Below are 22,149 nucleotides of genomic sequence, written 5' to 3' on the forward strand. Positions count from 1 at the left end.
TTTTTCTACGGGTTTGGTTTCCTCCTGCATTTGCCATTTAGGGAACAATCACATCCTAGACTTCTTGTAGATATAAGGAAATCAATCTTTCCTTAACATTTGAAAAAAGCAAAGTTGGAGTGTTTTCTTTATCTATTGAGTAGAAACCTAAGAAGAGCAAAATTACAGTATGTCTGTACCTGAACATTTGCAGAAGGATGAAGATTTTACTTGAGAAAATGAGTAAAGATAGTAGCAAGAAATACATAGGATTTCAGAAAAGGGTTATAATTTTTATTTCTATTATTTTAAAAGATAAAATACAACACAATACTGTTTAGGTGTTGCCTGCAGGGTAATGATAACATTATTAAAATAATTGGCGTGTCCAAGTTTCCAGTATTTTTAAGACATAGGCTTCTTAAATGTGTGCAAGAAAGAAGAGATTTTTTTTTGCTATTCTTACTGAAAATCCACTAGAAGAAAAGTGCAGGTTGGAAAAGGAAATCCTCTTTTCTGACAAAGGAAGAATATACCTTTTGGCTCTGACAAAACAGTGTTAAATTTTGTTCTGTCTTTAGGGCTGCTTGCATATAGGTCATAATTTAAAGTATTATAATAGGTCATAATTTAAAGTATTATACCTGCAGGATACATGGATTTCTAGAAAAAACATTTGACCTTTACTCAAGTAATAAGCCACATTAAAAATTCAACAAAAGACTGCTGTACTCTGTGCAGGAACAGGAAAACCTGAAACATTTGTCATCTTTACACTGCTGTACACATAACAACTCCTCAGCAGAGCAGACAGTTGTTTTACACCCAAATTACAAAGATTTTTGACCTGTGAAACAGCCATTAAAGACCATGTGCCCAGTTGTCTGTTGATGAAACACTGCTGACTTCAGCAAAGTCATGTCAGCAGAAAGGCTGGTCCAGCCTGGCCAAGGCTTCTCCGCAGCTGTGCACAAAGACAAGGTATCTTAAAGCAAATGTGTCTCCCTCAGTCTGTTTGCATCCTCCTCCAGAGTTACTCCTTGTTCTTGGATATGCAGTCACCCTGTTGGCCTGGGTAGCACCACATGTAGATATTTTTTTATTTCCTTGGCTCTTTGTTCTAAAGTTTAAATTGTAGAAACGCTAACCTTGAGGAGGAAATTATTCCTATTGTTTGCAGAGAAATGCAGTTCAAATGCTCTTTAATTGAAACCTCATATGCATATCTTTTATTCTCTACTGTAAAATTTATTATACAGAAAATGTTTCAGTTCACAAATCTGCAATTCTCTTGCTGAAGAATGAGCTTCCAAGGGGAGTTACACGAACTCCTACAAAGAAAAATATAAAAACTAAAAAGCTTTTCTAGGTCTTGAGGATGAAGTGCAGCTAGCTACAAACACCTCTGCTGTCCAAAACACAGCGTACGAAGTCTGCTGATTAAAGAAATGAGTGGATGGGAAGGCTGATAAACAGGACTTGGTCAGGTCCCGAGTCAGAAATCCCCCAGGCCTGGAGAGCCTCCTGTACACCTCCTGCTGTAAGATGCCAGGAGGAAAAAGTGAGGAAAAAACTATTTGGCTTTTGATCATTTGATAAAAAACGTGCTCTGTAAGACAAGCTGCATGGCTGTATTGGGTGTCTGTGGCCAGGTGCTGGGGGCTGCAGGGGAGGCTTCTGTGAGGAGAGGCCAGGGCCATCTTGTGCTGGGCACAGATGGTTCCAGCTGGCTCCATCTGCTACAGCGGCCACCAGCCCGGGACAAAACAGAGCCCAGTAGCCTGGCTGGTGGGCACCTCTGAATGTTTTTAAGACAGGGTAAGAAATGCTGCATGGAAGCTGTGAGAAGAGTGAGAAACTGAGAGAAGCAGCCCTACAGCCCCCCAGGTCAGTGCAGCAGGAGGGCAGGAGGTGCTCCAGGCACGCAGCACAAGTTCCCCTGCGGCCCGTGGAGAGGCCCCTGGTGGAGCAGGCTGTCCCCCTGCAGCCCACGGGTCCCACACGGAGCAGATCTCCACGCTGCAGCCCGTGGAGGAGCCCCCGGTGGAGCAGGTGGATGTGGCCTGGAGGAGGCTGCGGCCCATGGAGAGGCCCTGCAGGAGCAGGTTTATCCTGAAGGACAGCAGCCCGTGGAGAGAAACCCATGCTGGAGCAGGGGAAAAGCATGACAAGGAAGAAGTGGTTCAATTGGTTTGAGGTTCAACAAGGCTAAGTGCAGGTCCTGCAGTTGGGGCACAACTACCCCATGCAACATTACAGGCTGGGGGAAGAGTGGCTGGAAAGCTGCCTGGCGGAAAGGGACCTGGAGGTATTGGTCAATAGGCGGCTGAATATGAGCCAGCAGTGTGCTCAGGTGGCCAAGAAGGCCAACAGCATCCTGGCTTGCATCAGAAATAGTGTGGCCAGCAGTACCAAGGAGGTGATTGTGCCCCTGTACTCGGCTCTGGTGAGGCCGCACCTTGAGTACTGTGTTCAGTTTTGGGCCCCTCAGTACAAGAAGGACATTGAGGCCCTGAAGCATGTCCAAACAAGGACAAGAAAACTGGGGAAGAGTCTGGAGAACAAGTCTTCTGAGGAGCGGCTGAGGGAGCTGGGGTTGTTTAACCTGGAGGAAAAGAGGCTCGGGAGGCCTTATCACTCCCTATGACCTCAAAGGAGGATGTAGCAGAGTGGGGGGCAGGATTTTCCCCCAAACAACTAGTGATAGGACGAGAGGAAATGGCCTCAAATTACACCAGGGGAGGTTTAGGTTGGATATTAGGAAAAAATTCTTTACTGAAAGGGTCGTGAGGCATTGGAATAGGCTGCCCAGGGAAGTGGTTGAGTCACCATCCCTGGATTCCTGGAGGGATTCAAAAGACATGTAGATGTGGTGCTTAGGGACATGGTTTGGTGGTAGACTTGGCAGTGCTAGGTTGCAGCACAGCCCTCTGGAGTATCAGCCACTCCTCCCAGTTTTGTGCCATCCACAAACTTGCTGAGGGTGCCCTCTGTTCCATCATCCAGGTCGTTGATGAATAAGTTGAATAAGACTGGACCCAGTACTTACCCCTGGGGGACACCACTAGCTACAGCCCTCCAACTAGACTGAGCCACTGAGCACAACCCTGTGAGCTCTGCCATTCAGCCAGTTCTCAGTCCCTCAGTCTACCTCACTGTCCACTCATTTATCCCGCATCTCCTGAGCTTGCCTATGAGGAGGTTATGGGAGACAGTGTTGAAAGCCTTGTTGAAATCAAAGTAGGCAACATCCACAAAAAAAAAAATAAATAAATCAGAAAGATTATTCATTAAGTGGTACTTGTCAGTCCATCATGAGATAATGCTTTCCACTGTTAGTTGCAGCAGGTGAGTCAGTAGCATCAGTCCTCCCAGAATCTTTACAGTTGTTATTTTTTAAGTAAGAGCCTGAAGAGAAACACCAGATGTGCTGTGCATAACAGATTTCAGGTGATCACATCCCCCCCCCCCCCCCCCGTATTGTACCTCTTCCTTCATACTCCCCTACTTTTGCATTTTACCTGAACCAGGGGAGACTCCTTGCTTGCCTTTGAAACACCTGGCAAGTCATTTAGGTTCTCCTACATAAATCGCCCTGTATTTTTGCAGACTCTGTGTTCTATGCAGAGCTGCACTGCTGACTTTGTAGGAGAGTATTTAACAGAGCATTAACGATCTGCTAGAGCCAAAGGCCTTCAGTCTCACTTTTAACACCTCCTCACTACGAGCGTCAATGAATCCTACTCTTCATCTTGTGGAAAACACACAAACAAACAAACAAAAAACACAAGAAAGAAGAAAATGTTTTTGAAGGCTTGCAAGTACTTTGGAGAGTCCCAGCTGCACCCACTCATCCCCTATGCTGTTATACCAGTGAAGACATGCAGAAGTCAGGGCCAGCAACATGTTGTAGGCTATGGTTTCAGAGAAAACCATGACCAAAATCCCAGGGGTTCCCAGATGTCTTGAGCCACCCTCTGTCCATATGCACCACTGTCCCCTTCAGCATCTGACCCTGAAGCAGCTTGCTTCAGGGGCTACTCACTCCTGGAATTATAGAATCATAGAATCCTTCAGGTTGGAAAAGATCTCTAAGATCATCTAGTCTAACCTTTAAGTTTGTAAATCCAACCTTTAAGCTAGTTAGTCCACCACTAAACTATGCTACCAAGCTCTAAATCCACATGTTTCTTGAAGATCTCCAGGGGCGGTGACTCAACCACTTCCCTGAAAGAAGAGGAAGGCTCTTTTGTGTGTGTCACTAGCAGGAACCATTCCTCTTCTGGAATTACTTACAAAATTGGAAAAAAAAGCGTCAAATGTGGTATGATAATAAATACGACTGCAAAACAGTGGGAGCATGGTTTGGGGGAAATCTGTGTTTGACAAGATGTGAATTAAAGCATGTGGCATGGGCAGGTCTTGCTCTGAGAGGAGAGAGAGATGAAGGGCTGCGTTCTGGAGCTGCACTGCCACAGCTGTCCTGCCTGCACTCGATGGCAATAATAGCTCCTTCTGTTGGGGGGCTTAGGTCCTTTCTAGAAAAATAGCTTGTCTGACAATCCCTATGGGTCTCTGTTTTGCTGAGAAACAGACCCCAAAGAGTATTAAAGTGCGAGCACAGCTGCTTCTGTGGCTCCCTGTCTCATGGGCTGCTATGTGCAGCCTTTTGAAACGCAGCAAGCTTCCAGCTCTTCATAGCAGGTCAAATGTGGCTTGGAGCTGTTAGATCTCCACCACAGCTGTAATCACACCCGAGACACTGGGAACTGTGGTTGCATCATGAATGTTGACTGAAGCACAGACATTTACCCAGAGTAATAGCAAGCCTTTTCCATCTTAGAGAACCTTGGACAATACTTGACGCCAAGTTTAATAACAACAAAGGTATGTCTAGTTGTTTCAGCGGTGACCCCACTTAGCATTTTTAAACCACTTTCCAATCGCAGAACTCAATGAGCTTTACAAATAACAAAAGGACGAAAGAGTTGAGCTGCTTTCCAAATTCACACAGCAAGGGAACAGCAGAGACAGACAGAAAGCAAGCAGGAAAACCTGATGATGAATGAGGCTAGAATTATATATATTTTTTTTGCCTGCAAAATAGTGAGATGTATTGTTCCTCTGTTTTGTTATTGTTGTTGTTGCTGTTTTTTCCTAGGCTGCACTTCTGTGCCCCAGTTTTCAAGCACAAATACAAGCTCAAAATGAAATTTTAAATCACTGCCATGGGTAACACTATGATAAGGAAAATGTCTAAACTACTGTGAATAATCATGCGATGTTTAAAACTAAAAATGCAAGACACACTTTTCACTCAATTGTAACATATGCCCATCCTTTAATCAAGGACCGCTATTTACTTCCAATTTTTAGCTGTAAAATGGTAATTTTTATAGATTGATTACGAGGTTTGCAGCTTGCCAGCTGAGTTTTTTATTTCTCTGATATGAGGGTGTTGTGGTTTAACCCGGCTGGCAGCTAAACACCACACAGCCGTTCGCTCACCCTCCCCCCTCCCTCTCTGGGATGGGGGAGAGAAACGGGAAAGTGAAGCCTGTGAGTTGAGATAAAGACAGTTTATTAAGACAGGAAAATAATAATAACAATAATAATAATAATAGTGATAATGGTAATAGTATTAACAATAATAATGTGTAAGAAAACAAGTGATGCACAATGCAATTGCTCACCACCCGCTGACCGATGCCCAGCCTATTCCCGAGCAGCCGGCCCCCCCACCCCGGCCAGCCACCCCTATATATTGTTTAGCATGACGTCAGATGGTATGGAATACCCCTTTGGCCAGTTTGGGTCAGCTGTCCTGGGTCTGTCCCCTCCCAGCTCCTGCTGCACCCCCAGCCTGCTCGCTGGCAGGACAGAGCAAGAAGCCGAAAAGTCCTTGGCCTGGTATAAACACTGCTCTGCAACAATTAAAACATCAGCATGTTATCAGCGCTCTTCTCATCCTAATCCAAAACATAGCACCCTACCAGCTACTATGAGCTACTTAACTCTGTCCTAACTGGAACCAGGACAGATATCCACCCCTTATTCCATACCATTTATGTCATGCTCAGGTTACACTCTGTCCAATACATTCTAATTAATCACCATTTTCATCTATGATATATAGCAATCATGGTAGTGATGACATACATTATTATATAATAATTAACATACTACAATTCAACTCATGGGCTATTCTCACCCAGTATCAAATCCCCTTGAGGTACACACCGGACCTCCCCATTCTTTTGCATTACCCACCAAGTGCATCCAGGTCCCTGAGCAAAAGCAATTCCACGAATGGGTTTGCCTTTTCCTGAGGCAGGAGTAGCCCAGACTGTTTTACCCAGCATGTTTCTTACGTGCACTACAGGAACTTTATCCCCTTCTACAGTGCGTAACAGGTTTGATTGGGCAGGTCCAGCTCGGTTGGCAGATCCCCTGGTATTGACTAACCAGGTGGCCTTTGCCAAATGTGTATCCCAATTTTTGAATGTCCCAGCACCCATTGCTTTCAGTGTAGTCTTCAACAGTCCATTGTATCGTTCAACTTTTCCAGAGGCTGGTGCATGATAGGGGATGTGATACACCCACTCAATACCATGTTCTTTGGCCCAAGTGTCTATAAGGTTGTTTCGGAAATGAGTCCCGTTGTCTGACTCAATTCTCTCTGGGGTGCCATGTCGCCATAAGACTTGCTTTTCAAGGCCCAGGATAGTGTTCCGGGCGGTGGCATAGGGCACAGGATATGTTTCCAGCCATCCGGTGGTTGCTTCCACCATTGTAAGTACGTGGCGCTTGCCGTTGCGGGTTTGAGGGAGTGTGATGTAATCAATCTGCCAGGCCTCTCCATATTTATATTTCAGCCATCGTCCTCCATACCAAAGAGGTTTTGACCGTTTGGCTTGCTTGATTGCAGCACATGTTTCACAGTCATGAATAACCTGTGCTATAGTGTCCATGGTCAGGTCCACCCCTCGATCACGAGCCCATCTGTAGGTTGCATCTCTACCTTGATGGCCTGAGGTGTCATGGGCCCATCGGGCTATAAATAATTCACCTTTATGTTGCCAGTCCAGGTCCACCTGAGCCACTTCAATCTTAGCAGCCTGATCCACCTGCTGGTTGTTTTGGTGTTCTTCAGTAGCCCGATTCTTGGGCACATGAGCATCTACATGGCGTACCTTTACAACCAGGTTCTCTACCCGGGCAGCAATATCTTGCCACAATGCCGCAGCCCAGATGGGCTTGCCCCTGCGCTGCCAGTTGTTCTGCTTCCATTGCTGTAACCACCCCCACAGGGCATTTGCTACCATCCATGAATCAGTATAGAGATAGAGAACTGGCCACTTTTCTCGTTCAGCAATATCTAAAGCCAGCTGAATGGCTTTTACTTCTGCAAACTGACTCGATTCACCTTCTCCCTCAGCAGCTTCTGCAACTCGTCGTGTAGGACTCCATACAGCAGCTTTCCATCTCCGATGCTTTCCCACAATACGACAGGACCCGTCAGTGAACAAGGCATATTTCTTCTCATTTTCCGGTAGCTTGTTGTACAGGGGGGCTTCTTCAGCACGAACCACCTCCTCCTCTGGTGATATCCCAAAGTATTTGCCTTCTGGCCAGTCCATAATCACCTCCAAGATTCCTGGGCGACTGGGGTTTCCTATTCGAGCCCGCTGAGTAATCAGTGCAACCCACTTGCTCCATGTAGCATCAGTTGCATGATGCGTAGAGGGGACCCTTCCTTTGAACATCCAGCCTAGTACCGGCAGTCGGGGTGCCAGGAGGAGCTGCGCTTCAGTACCGACCACTTCCGAAGCAGATCGAACTCCTTCATATGCTGCCAATATCTCCTTTTCAGTTGGAGTATAGCGGGCTTCAGATCCTCTGTATCCCCGACTCCAAAACCCCAGGGGTCGACCTCGAGTTTCCCCAGGTTCTTTCTGCCAGAGGCTCCAGGTGGGACCATTCTCTCCGGCTGCGGTGTAGAGCACATTCTTTACATCTGGTCCTGTTCGGACTGGCCCGAGGGCTACTGCATGAACTATTTCCTGCTTAATTTGTTCAAAGGCTTGTCGTTGCTCAGGGCCCCATTCAAAAGCATTCTTCTTACGGGTTACTTGGTAGAGCGGGTTTACAATCAGACTGTAATTTGGAATATGCATTCTCCAAAACCCCACGACACCTAGGAAAGTTTGTGTTTCTTTTTTGCTGGTTGGTGGAGACATAGCTGTTATTTTGTTGATCACATCCATTGGGATTTGACGGCGTCCATCCTGCCATTTTATTCCTAAAAACTGGATCTCTCGTGCAGGTCCTTTAACTTTATTCTGTTTTATGGCAAAACCGGCCTTCAGAAGGATTTGGACTATTTTCTTCCCTTTCTCGAAAACTTCTTCTGCAGTGTCACCCCACACAATGATGTCATCGATGTACTGCAGGTGTTCAGGAGCTTCCCCCTGCTCCAGCGCAGACTGGATCAGTCCATGGCAAATGGTAGGGCTGTGTTTCCACCCCTGGGGCAGCCGATTCCAAGTATATTGGACTCCCCTCCAAGTGAAAGCAAACTGTGGCCTGCACTGTGCTGCTAGAGGGATGGAGAAAAATGCATTAGCGATATCAATTGTGGCATACCACTTGGCTGCCTTTGATTCCAGTTCATACTGGAGTTCTAGCATGTCCGGCACTGCAGCACTCAGTGGTGGCGTGACTTCGTTCAGGCCACGATAGTCCACTGTTAGTCTCCACTCACCATTAGACTTTCGCACTGGCCATATGGGACTATTAAAAGGTGAATGAGTCTTGCTGATCACTCCTTGGCTCTCCAGTTGACGAATTAGCTTATGGATGGGACTCAGGGAGTCTCGGTTGGTGCGATATTGCCGCCGGTGCACAGTTGTGGTAGCGATCGGCACTTGCTGTTCTTCAACCCTCAGCAACCCCACAACAGAAGGGTCCTCTGAGAGACCAGGCAAGGTAGACAACTGTTTAATGTCCTCTGTCTCCAAAGCAGCTATGCCAAAAGCCCAGCGGAACCCTTTTGGGTCCTTGAAATATCCTCTTCTAAGATAGTCTATGCCAAGGATGCACGGAGCATCTGGGCCAGTCACAATACGGTGCTTTTGCCACTCATTACCGGTTAGACTCACTTCAGCCTCCAATACAGTTAACTGCTGGGATCCCCCCGTCACACCATAAATACAGATGGGCTCTGGCCCTTTATAGCTTGATGGCATTAGAGTACATTGTGCACCGGTGTCTACCAAAGCCTTATACTTCTGTGCGTCTGACGTGCCAGGCCATCGAATCCACACAGTCCAATAAACTCGATTGTCCCTTTCCTCCCCCTGGCTGGAGGCAGGGCCCCTCTAGTCCTGGTCAGAATCTTCATTTCTGTGTTTAAAGGACTGCCTGCTGGAAGTTGGAGCAGCAAACCTTTCAGAGAACTCCTTTTTCCCAATTGTTTTCCTTTGCAATTCACGTACCCGTGCCTCTAGGGTCGCAGTAGATTTTCCATCCCATTTTCTCATGTCCTCTCCATGGTCACGTAGGTAAAACCACAGGGTGGCGCGGTGTGTGTGCCCACCATATTGTCTTCCTTGCATAGATGAACGTTTACCCCTAATAGCTGAGACACTGGTTTGTACAGGTGGGGAGGAAAATAAACTCTCTTTAAGTTGGTGGATCTCTTCAGAAAGTTTCTCCAAGGTATTCTCTTTTAGCTGGTGGACACTAGTTCGTTCAGGTGAAGGGGAAGATAATCTTTCTTCAAGTTGGTGGATCTTTTCAGAAAGTTTCTCCAAAGCATTCTCTTTTAGCTGGTGGACACTGGTTCGTTCAGGTGAAGGGGAAGATAATCTTTCTTCAAGTTGGTGGATCTTTTCAGAAAGTTTCTCTAAAGCATTCTCTTTTAGCTGGTGGACACTGGTTCGTTCAGGTGGAGGGGAAGATAAATTCTCTTTAAGTTGGTGGACCTCTTCAGAGAGTTTCTCCACAGCTGAGACACAGGCCTTTAGGGAAGAGGAGAGATTTCCTTCGTACTGCCGGAGTATTTTAGTCACTTCATTCACTGTGGGATTCTCCTCCGTTTTCCAGGCTAGTATTGCCAATGAGTTGGCATATGATGATGGGGCACTCCGTACAAACTTCCGCCACATGGGTGGTGTACACCGGACTGCATCTGGATCTGCGGATGTTTGTGCGTCGTCTAGGTCCTTATAAATTACTTCCCGTACGGCCAATTCCCTCAGGTACTGAATTCCCTTCTCCATGGTGGTCCATTTGCTTGGTAAACATACAAGTTCTTCCTTGAAGAGATACCTTTCCTTCACAGCTGACAGGAGACGCCTCCAGAGGCTGCGAGATTGTGCTCCATCTCCAATTGCTTTGTCAATGCATGCGTCCCTAGCAAGGGATCCCAGCCGCCTGGCTTCCTTGCCCTCCAATTCCACATAATTGGCTCCCGTGTCCCAGCACCGGAGCAGCCAGGTGACAAGCTGCTCGCCTATACAGCGACCAAAATCTTTTCGCACATCTCGTAGCTCACGCTGGTATAGAGTCCGGGTAATTACTGTTGATTTTTCGACATCCTCATCCTCATCTTCAGTCTCCTGCACCTTTGATGGCCGGTGTAGAGTCCGGGTAGTTACTGTTGATTTTCCGACATCCTCATCCTCATCTTCAGTCTCCTGCACCTTTGATGGCTGGTATGGAGTCCGGGTAGTTACTGTTGATTTTTCGCCATCCTCATCCTCATCTTCAGTCTCCTGCACCTTTGATGGCCCAGCCTCGTCTTCACTACGCCCAGACTTAGCAGAAGACTGTCTGCGTTTTAAACGACCTGAGCCTCTATACCATTTTTTCACCTTGTCTACAGGGGCAACTTGCACTGCTACAGCTCGTTTCTCTGACCCAGCCACAGGGTCTGCCACAGGGGTTGGAATACCCTCTGCGGGGTCAACTTGCACTGCTACAGCTCGTTTCTCTGACCCAGACACAGGGTCTGCCACAGGGCTTGGAATACCCTCTGCGGGGTCAACTTGCACTGCTACAGCTCGTTTCTCTGACCCAGACACAGGGTCTGCCACAGGGGTTGGGATACCCTCTGCGGGGTCAACTTGCACTGCTACAGCTCGTTTCTCTGACCCAGCCACAGGAGTGGGAGCAGCTGCACGAGCTGGGGCAGCTGCACGAGCTGGGGCAGCTGCAGGAGCTGGGGCAGCTGCAGGAGCTGGAGCGGCTGCAGGGGCTGGAGCTGGAGTAGCTGCAGGAGCTGGAACTGGAGCGGCTGCAGGAGCTGGAGCGGCTGCAGGAGCTGGAGCTGGAGTAGCTGCAGGAGCTGGAACTGGAGCGGCTGCAGGAGCTGCAGCTGGAATGGCTGCAGGAGCTGGAGCTAGGTTGATAGTAGCATCAATTGCAGCTCGATAGGCACAAGCCAGACCCCAGCACGCTACAGTGATTTGTGTCACTTTGGAACTGCCAGAGTCATGACACCTTTTTTTCAAGCATTCTGCCAGCTTTTTAGGATTTTGCAGTTGTTCAGGGGTGAATGTCCAAAACACTGGAGGTGACCACTGCTCTAGAAACCTGCCCATATCCTCCCACACTCCCTGCCACTCGCAACTATCCCGCCTCAAGACAGATCTCCGGATGAGATTCCTAAGTAGTTGTTTAACCCTCCACAAAATCTGAAGCGCATTCAGGAGACATAACAACAAGAGCAGGCTGGTCTGAGTATCCCAAGGATATTCAACATCTCGGAGAACCACCGTAACTAACTCGGGGGATAAGAGGGTGGTGGTGAAGGAGAAAGGGAGAGTGAACAGGTAGGGAAACATGTCTTCCCCTGTCCCCTTCACAGATTGGCTCCCTAACGAAAACAGGCAATAGGTGTAATTGCTAATAGTTTCCGAGATATGGGTTCCAAAGTATAGAGTCGACGTCAGTGCTGAGTACAAATACCAGGTTAAAGTCGTGACCAGATATTTCATCATTTCATAAGCCATTGTTACACCGCACAGTACCATAACAATCTTAAACCAGGGCCCGGAAAGGATAAACAGTGCAACAGGGAGCACATACAGAAAGTAACGCACCATAAAACTCAATTTGGAATACAGGTACAGCAGACTGGAGATTAAGGCAATCAACATCGTGACTAGCAACTATTAAGCAGGTCCAATACTTATACCAATTTTAGTTTAACACACTCTGGTCAGATTTGTCGATATCTCAACCCTTCGGGCCCCACGTTGGGCGCCAAAAAGACTGTTGTGGTTTAACCCGGCTGGCAGCTAAACACCACACAGCCGTTCGCTCACCCTCCCCCCTCCCTCTCTGGGATGGGGGAGAGAAACGGGAAAGTGAAGCCTGTGAGTTGAGATAAAGACAGTTTATTAAGACAGGAAAATAATAATAACAATAATAATAATAATAGTGATAATGGTAATAGTATTAACAATAATAATGTGTAAGAAAACAAGTGATGCACAATGCAATTGCTCACCACCCGCTGACCGATGCCCAGCCTATCCCCGAGCAGCCGGCCCCCCACCCCGGCCAGCCACCCCTATATATTGTTTAGCATGACGTCAGATGGTATGGAATACCCCTTTGGCCAGTTTGGGTCAGCTGTCCTGGGTCTGTCCCCTCCCAGCTCCTGCTGCACCCCCAGCCTGCTCGCTGGCAGGACAGAGCAAGAAGCCGAAAAGTCCTTGGCCTGGTGTAAACACTGCTCTGCAACAATTAAAACATCAGCATGTTATCAGCGCTCTTCTCATCCTAATCCAAAACATAGCACCCTACCAGCTACTATGAGCTACTTAACTCTGTCCTAACTGGAACCAGGACAGAGGGTTACTGTTTTAAAGCTCAACACTGTAAATTTCAATATAATGCTTCGCAGTGTAATCATCAACAGACACAAGTGAATGTACAGCTCTGAAACAATGCTATTGACCAAGTGGTACAGTGTGATCATTAGTCCTTAGGGCTTACTGTGCTGTTATGAAGTTATGATAGTAGATGAGATTACTAGCCAGTTAATTTGTCATTTTGTCTTTGCTGAGAGCCAGTGCCTGGTATTTCCCAATACACAAGGCCAAATGGGCAATAGATCAGGAAGAAGCTGGTGATGTTTCTTTTCTATCCAGAAAAAGGAGGTGTATGAGGACTGATGTTCACATAATCCTTAAACCTAGCTTACTTACCTCAAATTATTTTCTTTCCCATTGCATATTTTTAGCTCAGACAAAGGTGTCTTAGCAATAACCTTCCTTATCATATTTATTTTAGAGAAGGCTTGTTCAAGCCCACGTGTGTTTATAAAAGCTGATTTTTTCAGAAGTCTTAGCATTCAACAGAAACTTGCATTGTGAATTTTGAGCTTGATAACTGCCACTGAAATAAGGAGCCAAATCTGCAGTGCCTGTCAGGACAGGAACCATTTCCCTGAGCTTCGGATGGCTTTGGGTCTCTGCAGTGCAGATGAGTACCTCTGAGACAGCCCCTTCAACATCAAGGGAAGGAGCATGGTGCCTCTCCATATCTCATGATCCCTTGAGCTGTTCAGATGAATCCCACCAGCACTGATGATTAGTGACACCCCTTTGGGCTGTGCCTTCCCAACTCAACTGGAAGGTGCACCGCCCAGGTAGCACCAGCAGCCCTACTCACAGCAGGATGCCTCTGCAGACACGGCCTTTAGCTGAGGGTTCATCTGTGGGCTGTGTCTACTCTGCTAAATAATAGAGGGCTTAGTGATGTTGGCTGAATCCTGGTGCTGCTTAGGCTAACTCCCTCTGTAGCAGCTTTTCCTGGAGAGAGTAAAAGCAGCGCCAGCAACACCCACACTGCAAAGAACAGGGCAAGGGACCAGGAGATGTCCAGGCCCTCCCTGTTTGCCAGCACAGCTGGCCCTGGAGCCAAGAAACATGGTTTTAGGTTGCAGTTTGAACATAGATATTTCCCAAAATTTAGCCCCACTTCCATTAATCAAAATGTATTTGAAGAGTCCACTGTCTGTAAAGCTGATGAAAGGCAAGTTCAGAAGAGTAATATTTTGACTTAAGCTAACAGATAAAATTTATGTTTACGTGAATAAATATTTACCCTTCTTTTTGTTCTTTCACCATAAATATGACCAATTCTTCATGGCACAGAAGGTAAGAGGACGATTTTTCATGCCTGCACTGGTTTCATCCACTGTGTGGATCAAATCCTATAGCTGCTGGTCTGCAACAATGTGGTAGAAACAATCGAGCTTTGTGGCACTTCTATAATCGACTCGGTAGAAATAAACAAAATGGATAATCTAATTCTCTGTGTTGACATGGAACTGAAATTCCCACCTTTACAAGTTTTACTGTTTTTGATGACTCTGAGTTTTTGAAATCTAGATTATTTTTTGAGGCACTCACCTATCTTCAGTGTCCTTCATACATAATAGATAGTAAAAATACAGCCTTCTGCTGATGCACCTCCTTGTATTAATACTAACTTATTCATCTCATCTCACCAATTAAAATACATATTTTAGGAGCCAGTTAAGTCGATCTCTTACTTGAGTGGAGTTACATGCTGCTCCCTGCTGAAGTGCTATAGGCTTCATTGGGTAAGGTGAAAATTTCACCACAAAATAAAATTTCTTTGTCTGTTAGTGGAAACTGCAGACAATTTGCTGACCGTGCCACACTTTGGATTACTCAACACATCTTATTGGGGCTCTTGGGAAATGTTACAACTCCACTAGGCAAGATGAGTATTCTATTATGGAGTAAAATTTCACCATATGTTGCTGGTAGCTTTGCCTAGCGCTGGCTGATTGCACAGCTGCTTGGCTAGCTGCGCTCATTTGTGTGGCTGGTTAATCAAAGCCCCACAGAGTATAAAGTGAAGGCAGCAAAATGTTTTGCTGGTCAATCATAATATTTGTCAGAAATGGTAACATAAGGTTATTGGAATGCCTCCAAGGATACCTGCAGTATGCAGACATTTTAAAATGGGCCTGAAAAATCACATTCTGAAAGGGCCATCTCTTGGCACACCTTAGAGCTGAATTGTCACAGGTAAAAAGTACAGAATAAGAAGGTCATTCATAACCAGAACATTCCTAAAAACTTTCCTTCTTCAGCATACAGCTCTGATCAGAGTGACAAGAAACATCCCATATCATGTATACCACGGTGAAGTATCTTGTATGGTACCGTGAGAAGCTGATGCAACAGGACTGCATATGGGGGAAATGTTTCCTTGTCTAACTGAGAAGAGAGAAACATCTGCTGTAAGCTTCTAGACATATGGATGAAGACTTCAATCATATCAGATAAGAGTAACCTGATTTATTGTTTAATCACCGAAGTCTGTCAATTAGTTATAGGAAGGGCTGGTTCTTAATGCCAGAGGTACACTTCAAGGCAGTAAAATACTCATCATGCTTTTGGAAACTCTACTTGAAGATACAAGTTAAGAAGAACATATTACGTATCAATTTAACATTTAAATTCATCTCAGCAGGTTCATTTTGGGAGAGAAAAGAAGTAGCTTTATCTAAAAAGCAACATTTTAAAAATCACATTTAGTAAATTTACTGAAATGAACTTTTTCATGAAGGCTGTATTTCTAAGAAATACTGTATTTTATCCCAATGAGGGCAACTGGAGCGTTGACTTCAAAGCAAGAGAAAAAGCACATGCTATTCAGGACAGAAGCACAGTTTTGTTTCAGATATTTGGCTGGTAGAGGGTGATACACTGCCTTACAGAGGAGATGGGTGAATGCAGGTCCAGAACCATCTCTCCTCCTCGTTGCCCATCAGAGCAGTCTTCCACACTGCAACAGTTCCCAGGCACTGCAGAGCTGTTGAAGTAACATCAAGCATAGGTAGCATTTTTCCCAAGGACACATCTATGCTCCTATGCCCTCAGATGCCAAAATGGCCCCTGGGATCACCAATGGTTGCCCAAAAGCTTGAAAAACCATAAAGGTAGTACTGACAACATCCATTTCTACCAGTACTAAAGCATTAATTAGCACGTATCAATCTACGTAGAAGGAATTTTTCCTGGGTAAGAACATTTTGATGTTCCTGGGTAGGACTTCATTCCCAGCATCCACATTTCTGCAAACACCAGTTCTATAACACAACTTGTGCTCATAACCATCTGCTCCAGTGGCACCATGCCTACTTCTAAATTGATATGCCATTTTTAACAGGGCACAGGCACCCCTGAAAGATAGGATTGGAAGTGACATCTGCTCTGCAAGAAGTTCCTCCTGATGGCAAGAAGTGCCAAATTAGAGCCACATGCCTTTTTATAAGGAATAACATCTGCTGACACTTGTGGGCATTATATCATCAATAACTGCCTCTTTCCAGGAATTGCTGCTTCTAATTTTTTTTGAACACTGGTGTGGAGTGCCATATTTGGAAAGTTAAAAGGGGTATAATCCCTGGTAAAAACGTTAATGGCATTTCAGTAATGTTAATTAATGTCCATCAGCTTTAGCAATCCATGCTGGATGCCACAGGTCACCAGACTAGGAGAGGTTAAGCAATGCCCTAACCATTGCCAGTGTGTAACGTCTGGTAGCACCCGGTCTTGATCCTCCCTGCCAAGCCACAATAACATGTGTGCTACAGTTTACATGGAATTGTGATAGATTAAAGAGTTAGTAAATGTGTCTGCCTCCTTCCTTTGGCATAACAATGCCTTCAGAGCATGCGGTATGGGCCCAGGAGGGGAGATGCTATACTGAAACCTCTAAGATGGAAGATCCCTAGAGGGTCTCCAGTTAGTCATTAATTAATTGAATTTTATGAGCCCAGGCACAGATCCTCAAAGCTGTTTAGGAACTTAACTCCTATTTCAATTCACATTCAAATTCAGCACACAGTAGACTTAATCACCCTCTCAGCCCAGAAGGAGATTCAAACCAACAGATGTCTCCATTTCAGAGTATGAAGGCCCGAAGCAGCTGAACAGAACCTCCCGTGAATGCTGAGCAGTGCTTTGGTTGGGGGAGAAAAGTGGGGCCAGACACCAAAGCTGCACTGTGCTTTGGAGACAGTCAGGGAAAAACATATGCTGCTCAGATCAGCCATTCACATCCTCATGAACAACATGCTGCTCAAGAAAAATATTTGCCCACCTTTTGTAGAACAGCTTGAGTTAGTCTGGCTGACCTGAACCATTCGAGCCCTCTTCTCCAACACCCCTGGTGGCCTCAGTAGGTGCAGTCATCCATCCTGGTGGAGATGATCCCCTCTGCTCTAGTGGGCAAGGAAAGAGGCTGAGGAACCCTCATCACTCATGTCCAAGAAGCTGCCTAATTCCCCATGGAAATGCAAGGGGCAGGACTGAGTGCTTGCATGTCAAGTGAAACCTATGAAGCCCCAGCTGAAGCATGGGAAGATGGGAGACTTACAAGCTGTTCCTCCGTGTTTCCTTTGGGGGCAGAGAGGTGAGATGGGCCCCAATAGCAACCAAGACTGATCCTGGCCTCACAGCTCTGTCCTGTTCTTGAAGACCACAGACTGCAGCAGCACGTGGAGTGGAGGTGCATAGAGCCACTCTCAAGTCTTTTAAAAATGAGAATCAGGGCCTGATTTCTGAAACAAAATGTCCACCACTCCTCAGGCCAAGAACAGCAAAAGCTTCCACAGTGGGCACATTTTCCTGCCCCTTCACCCTGGTATATCTCCTACAGTGGTATATCTCCTAAGTACAAATGAGAGGTGTTGGACCATTAGATGTTTTCAACTTTTTTCATCTACTTGAACTTTTCTACTGGAAATTTTCCTTCTAGCAGTATGAACTTTTCAAGAAATGTCACTTCACAGAATCACAGAATGGTTAAGGTTGACTTCTGGAGGTCATCTGGTGAAGGTGTTAGACAGGACTGGACCCAATATTGACCCATGTGGCACTCTGCTTGTCACTGGCCTCCAAATAGACTTTGCACCATTGACCAAAACCCCTGGGGCCACGTCATTCAGCCATTTTTTGACTCACCTCACCATCAGGCATTGGAATGGGCTGCCCAGGGAAGTGGTTGAGTCACTATCCCTGGAGGTCTTTAAAAGACGCTTAGATGTAGCCCTTAGTGATATGGTTTAGTGTAGGACTTGTTAGTGTTAGGACAGAGGTTGGACTCGGTGATCTTGGAGGTCTCTTCCAACCTAGACGATTCTGTGATTCTGTGATCTGCTCATCCAGCCCATACTTCAACAGCATCTCTATGAGGATCTTACTGGGGTCAGTGTCGAAGGCCTTACTGAAGTTCAGGTAGGCAATATCCACTGCAAGCATTTGTTTACTTCTGGATAGCATATGAGAACCTGCTTTTCTCAGTTAACTTTCATGAGCTTCTTTGGAAGTAATGTGCAACATGCACTGTGCTGCTCTGTGCTGGCTCATGTCTTGAGATGTATTTTTCTTTATTTTAGATGTCATATAGGAAAAAATCTATTGTAAAAATAAGCTTCTGAGAAAAATCATTATATATTCCAGAGTTTCAGCAGTCAGGAAGCAAGTTTCAGTGGACAGCTTTATTTTTCCACAGGCACTGACTATATTGACTTTTAAGTCTCCAAAAATAAGCTTGACTTGTAGAGCTCTGCTGATTAAGCATTGTTTTCCTTGCAAAACATCTTAACTGATTTGATCACACTAAATTTTTTAAAAATAAATATTTTCAATCATGAGAAGCCTGGAAGTAAATCTGCCTTTCAAAAACGAGAGAGAAAACCACATGCAAAACAGGTGTCTTTTACAAATGGCATTATCCATGAAGACTGTGTTCATTTTTCAGTGTGACCTATTACAAATTTTCCTCATCTTTGCAAAAGAAATGCCTTGAATAGATGCTTTTGAGCAAAATTCAGTTATTTTACAAGTCAGCAGCACTAAGTGCTATGACCCAGTTACCCAGTTAAATAAGTTTTGCAAAGTGTTTTAGCTATATTTCTGTGCACTGAAATCATCTAAGCCAGTTGGTACGTAGTATTTTGCAGAAAACAGATGTTAAATTGCATTTATTTCACAAAATGAAAGCTCTTAAGAGTTTATAAAATCAAAATTGTGTTGAAACCTACAGAGGATACATAGAAGATGTAGTTCTTAAAAGTTGCCAGTGCTTTTATAGAACAAAAACATTTATTTATTTATTACTTTTTAAAATATCAAAAATTTTGTTCATTTGATCCTTCTACAGTTCCTTTTTCCCTTCCTATTCAAATTTTACTGACTGGTAGTAGCAATCTTCAAGTTAGTAGCTTCTCTTTATTTAATAAATGACACTAATAAGTAAGAACATGTAAACCCATTTAACTGAAGCATGTAGAAGTGATTTCCACAGAGTTATAAGCGTAGAGCCAGGAGTAGAACAGTGAAAGGGGAATAATGAACAAAGAACCCTGATTTCCAAGGCCAGGCTTTCAAATAATGACCATACACCACTATTTGCTCAGACGACTGTAATATAATTGATTGCATTATATTACCATTTATGCTCTCGACATACTTTCTTTACTGGGTTTGTAAGTATGGAAGACACCAGTCTGATTACTTGGGAGATGGAAATCTATAGCTCGGAGACCAAACTCAGCCTGGACAGGCAGACATGAAATTCCCCCTCTGACTGCAGCACCTTCAGGCTCCCACCACGCGCCCTGGATTTGGGGAGTCTTCTCCAAGCAAGTGGCTTCTGTCAGGAGGAGCCATGTTAATCTATGTCGTTGGCTTACATCATTATATCTGCTACTTTTATACTAAAGCTATAGTTACTCTTAAGTCAAAGGATGCTGAATTGAAGATACTTTAGGGTGCCAGAGGGGATTTGTGGCTATAACTCTTACTCCTAGAGACTAATGAATACATCTAGGGGCACTGGCAAAAACATCACAGTTTCTTGGACTAGTATTAGCTGCTGGCATTGAAATTACACAAGTTACAAAAAGGTCATTAAACCTTTCCTGGTCTTCTGCATCAGTGGGCAAGTTGCTGCCAGGCTGGACACATAACTGCATCATCTGTTTTAATGTGATATAGTACCAAGCCATGCAGTTAAAAACTTCTTTAGGGTTGGACACTGACACTATTACTAAAATGACTGGTAAACTTGATAAAGGATTTGATGTTCTAAAATAACACGTCCGTATGTAAAAGACCTCTCTAGTCTATTACAAGCATTCAGTGTCAGCAATTTCCCGCAATTTTACAATTCTTCATTTTTAAGACAGCAAAGCCATTCCCCGTTAACATGCCTAAGTGGAGCATCCTAATTCTTTTGTGTCAGAACAATACTTTAAGGCCTCTCTGAAAATAACTTGGATGGTGCTTTAGTCAGGACAGTGTGTTAACTTGTTAGGACATTGTCAGGCATAGACAACCAAGCGTCATTCACACAAACCAACTATCTTGAGAGAAACGTTCCCTTTTTCAAAACTTTGAATTCAGTAGGAGAGGAGGCTAATGGTTTGTAGCTGATGGTCTGTAGTGAAATTAGGATGTATATCGTCATCCTTTTCCTGTGTCCCCAGTCAGGAGGAGAGGAGAAGGGTGAGTACGTGCCACCTGGGCTCCCTCGGCTTGTCACTGAACCAAGGGCAGATCAACCTTCCACAGCCCTTATAACAACCTCTGCTTACGTTACCTGGTAACAGCCACATGAGCAGGAGATAGCACAGCATCCTCTCTGAAGGGACATGATTTATGAGAGGAGAGCACGGCTGTGTAGATTGGGCTGTCCTGCACCTGGCCTGAACAGTAAGTTCAGGACATCAGACGTTGGCTTGGTTGGACTGGCCTTAAGGTCCTTCAGGATCATTCCAGCTCTGTCAAAAGGAGATGCAATTCCCTTTGGAGCTGGCTGTTTAAAACTACCTACCAGGCTTTACCCAAATCTGAATACCAAAGGTGTTCAAGATTTGTCATGAATAATATTTAGTTACTCATAAAGCACTCAGTGAATGTTATTTAAAAACAAGTGGGAAGGCCTCGTTTGATTCTGCTTGCTTTCAGCAACCCGCAGCAGAGTTGAAAACCCTGAGGCTCCCTGCCTACAAAATGCATGGCCAGGATGTGAGGGATTCAGGTCGTTTCAAATTAGGCAATGATTAGTAGGCAGTAACTTGAACTCGAAATCATAGTTGGTGAATTGGGACTCTGCGTTCTGTCATATTCACATCCATGAGGGCCCCCTGGGACCATTCAGTGCTTCCAGGCCATGGTCTTTTAAGGGTTTGGGCACTTGGTTGGATTTTGGGCTTTGACTGGGGAGGGAAGAGGTAACTTAATTTTGCAAGAAGTCTCTATTTGTAAGGTCATGTTTCTAAATCCATCATTTTTAAGAAGCAAGGTTTTGATGTTCCAAAGAGACGTAATTACATGCACCCTTGCCGATGTTTTTCCCCCTAATTAGGACCTTTGAAGATAAATTCACTTGTCCACCTCTGACATGTGAAAACTGAACTGCAGGATTAACAAGGAATATCCTATTAATTTCACCTCTGTATGAATTCTCCTGTAGTTAAGACCTTGAAGGGACTACTTAAATGAAAGCTTTTTAATCATATACTTAGTACATGGCTTATTGAAGTAGGAGAGCTTCTCATTTTGTACAATTTTAAATCCCAGTGAATTTTTTGAAGATACCTGAACTTATTAACAGGATTAAGAAAGTGTATATATATTTGGGTGTGGGCGGGTGAGTTGGAATTAAGTTAAGGAGACATAAAGTACAGTCAGAAGTATGGTCTGTAATGTTTTATACTAACACATATAATGCCTTTTGTACTGCAGGTGCATCTAATTAACAGTGTCTGTACTAGACAAGTGCAGAAATATTAAGCCAGAGCTTTGCCTACTGGAAAATTGTAATTCAAGTGATTTCCATAGTACTTCAGTTGCAGGAAAAAGTCTTCAAAGCCCTGTGCTCTTGACGATAAGTTCGATAGCTCTTAGCACTGCTAATGAACAGCAGAGGCCTCAGGAGAGCACAAGTGGCAGATCTGCCTGGCAGACTCCCATGTAGCTTTGCTGGCTCTGCAGAGTTTCCTTCCCGTCCATGGTGGCACAATCTGACAGGCCCACCACATGCGCTTGGTGTTTCTCTTATGCTCCTGGGCTCTGAAGGCAGGTGGGTATGTGAAAATCACAG

General features: G+C 45.0%; 1 protein-coding gene across 6 annotated transcripts in view; it reads right to left on the reverse strand.

Annotated features, from left to right (window-relative positions):
• Window positions 1-22,149, reverse strand: part of MTUS2 (microtubule associated scaffold protein 2) — a 298,437-nt gene that overhangs the window by 77,289 nt on the left and 198,999 nt on the right. The window lies entirely within an intron of this gene.

Source organism: Anser anser (assembly GCF_964211835.1).
Source record: "Anser anser genome assembly, chromosome: 1".
Taxonomy (NCBI): Eukaryota; Metazoa; Chordata; class Aves; order Anseriformes; family Anatidae; genus Anser; species Anser anser.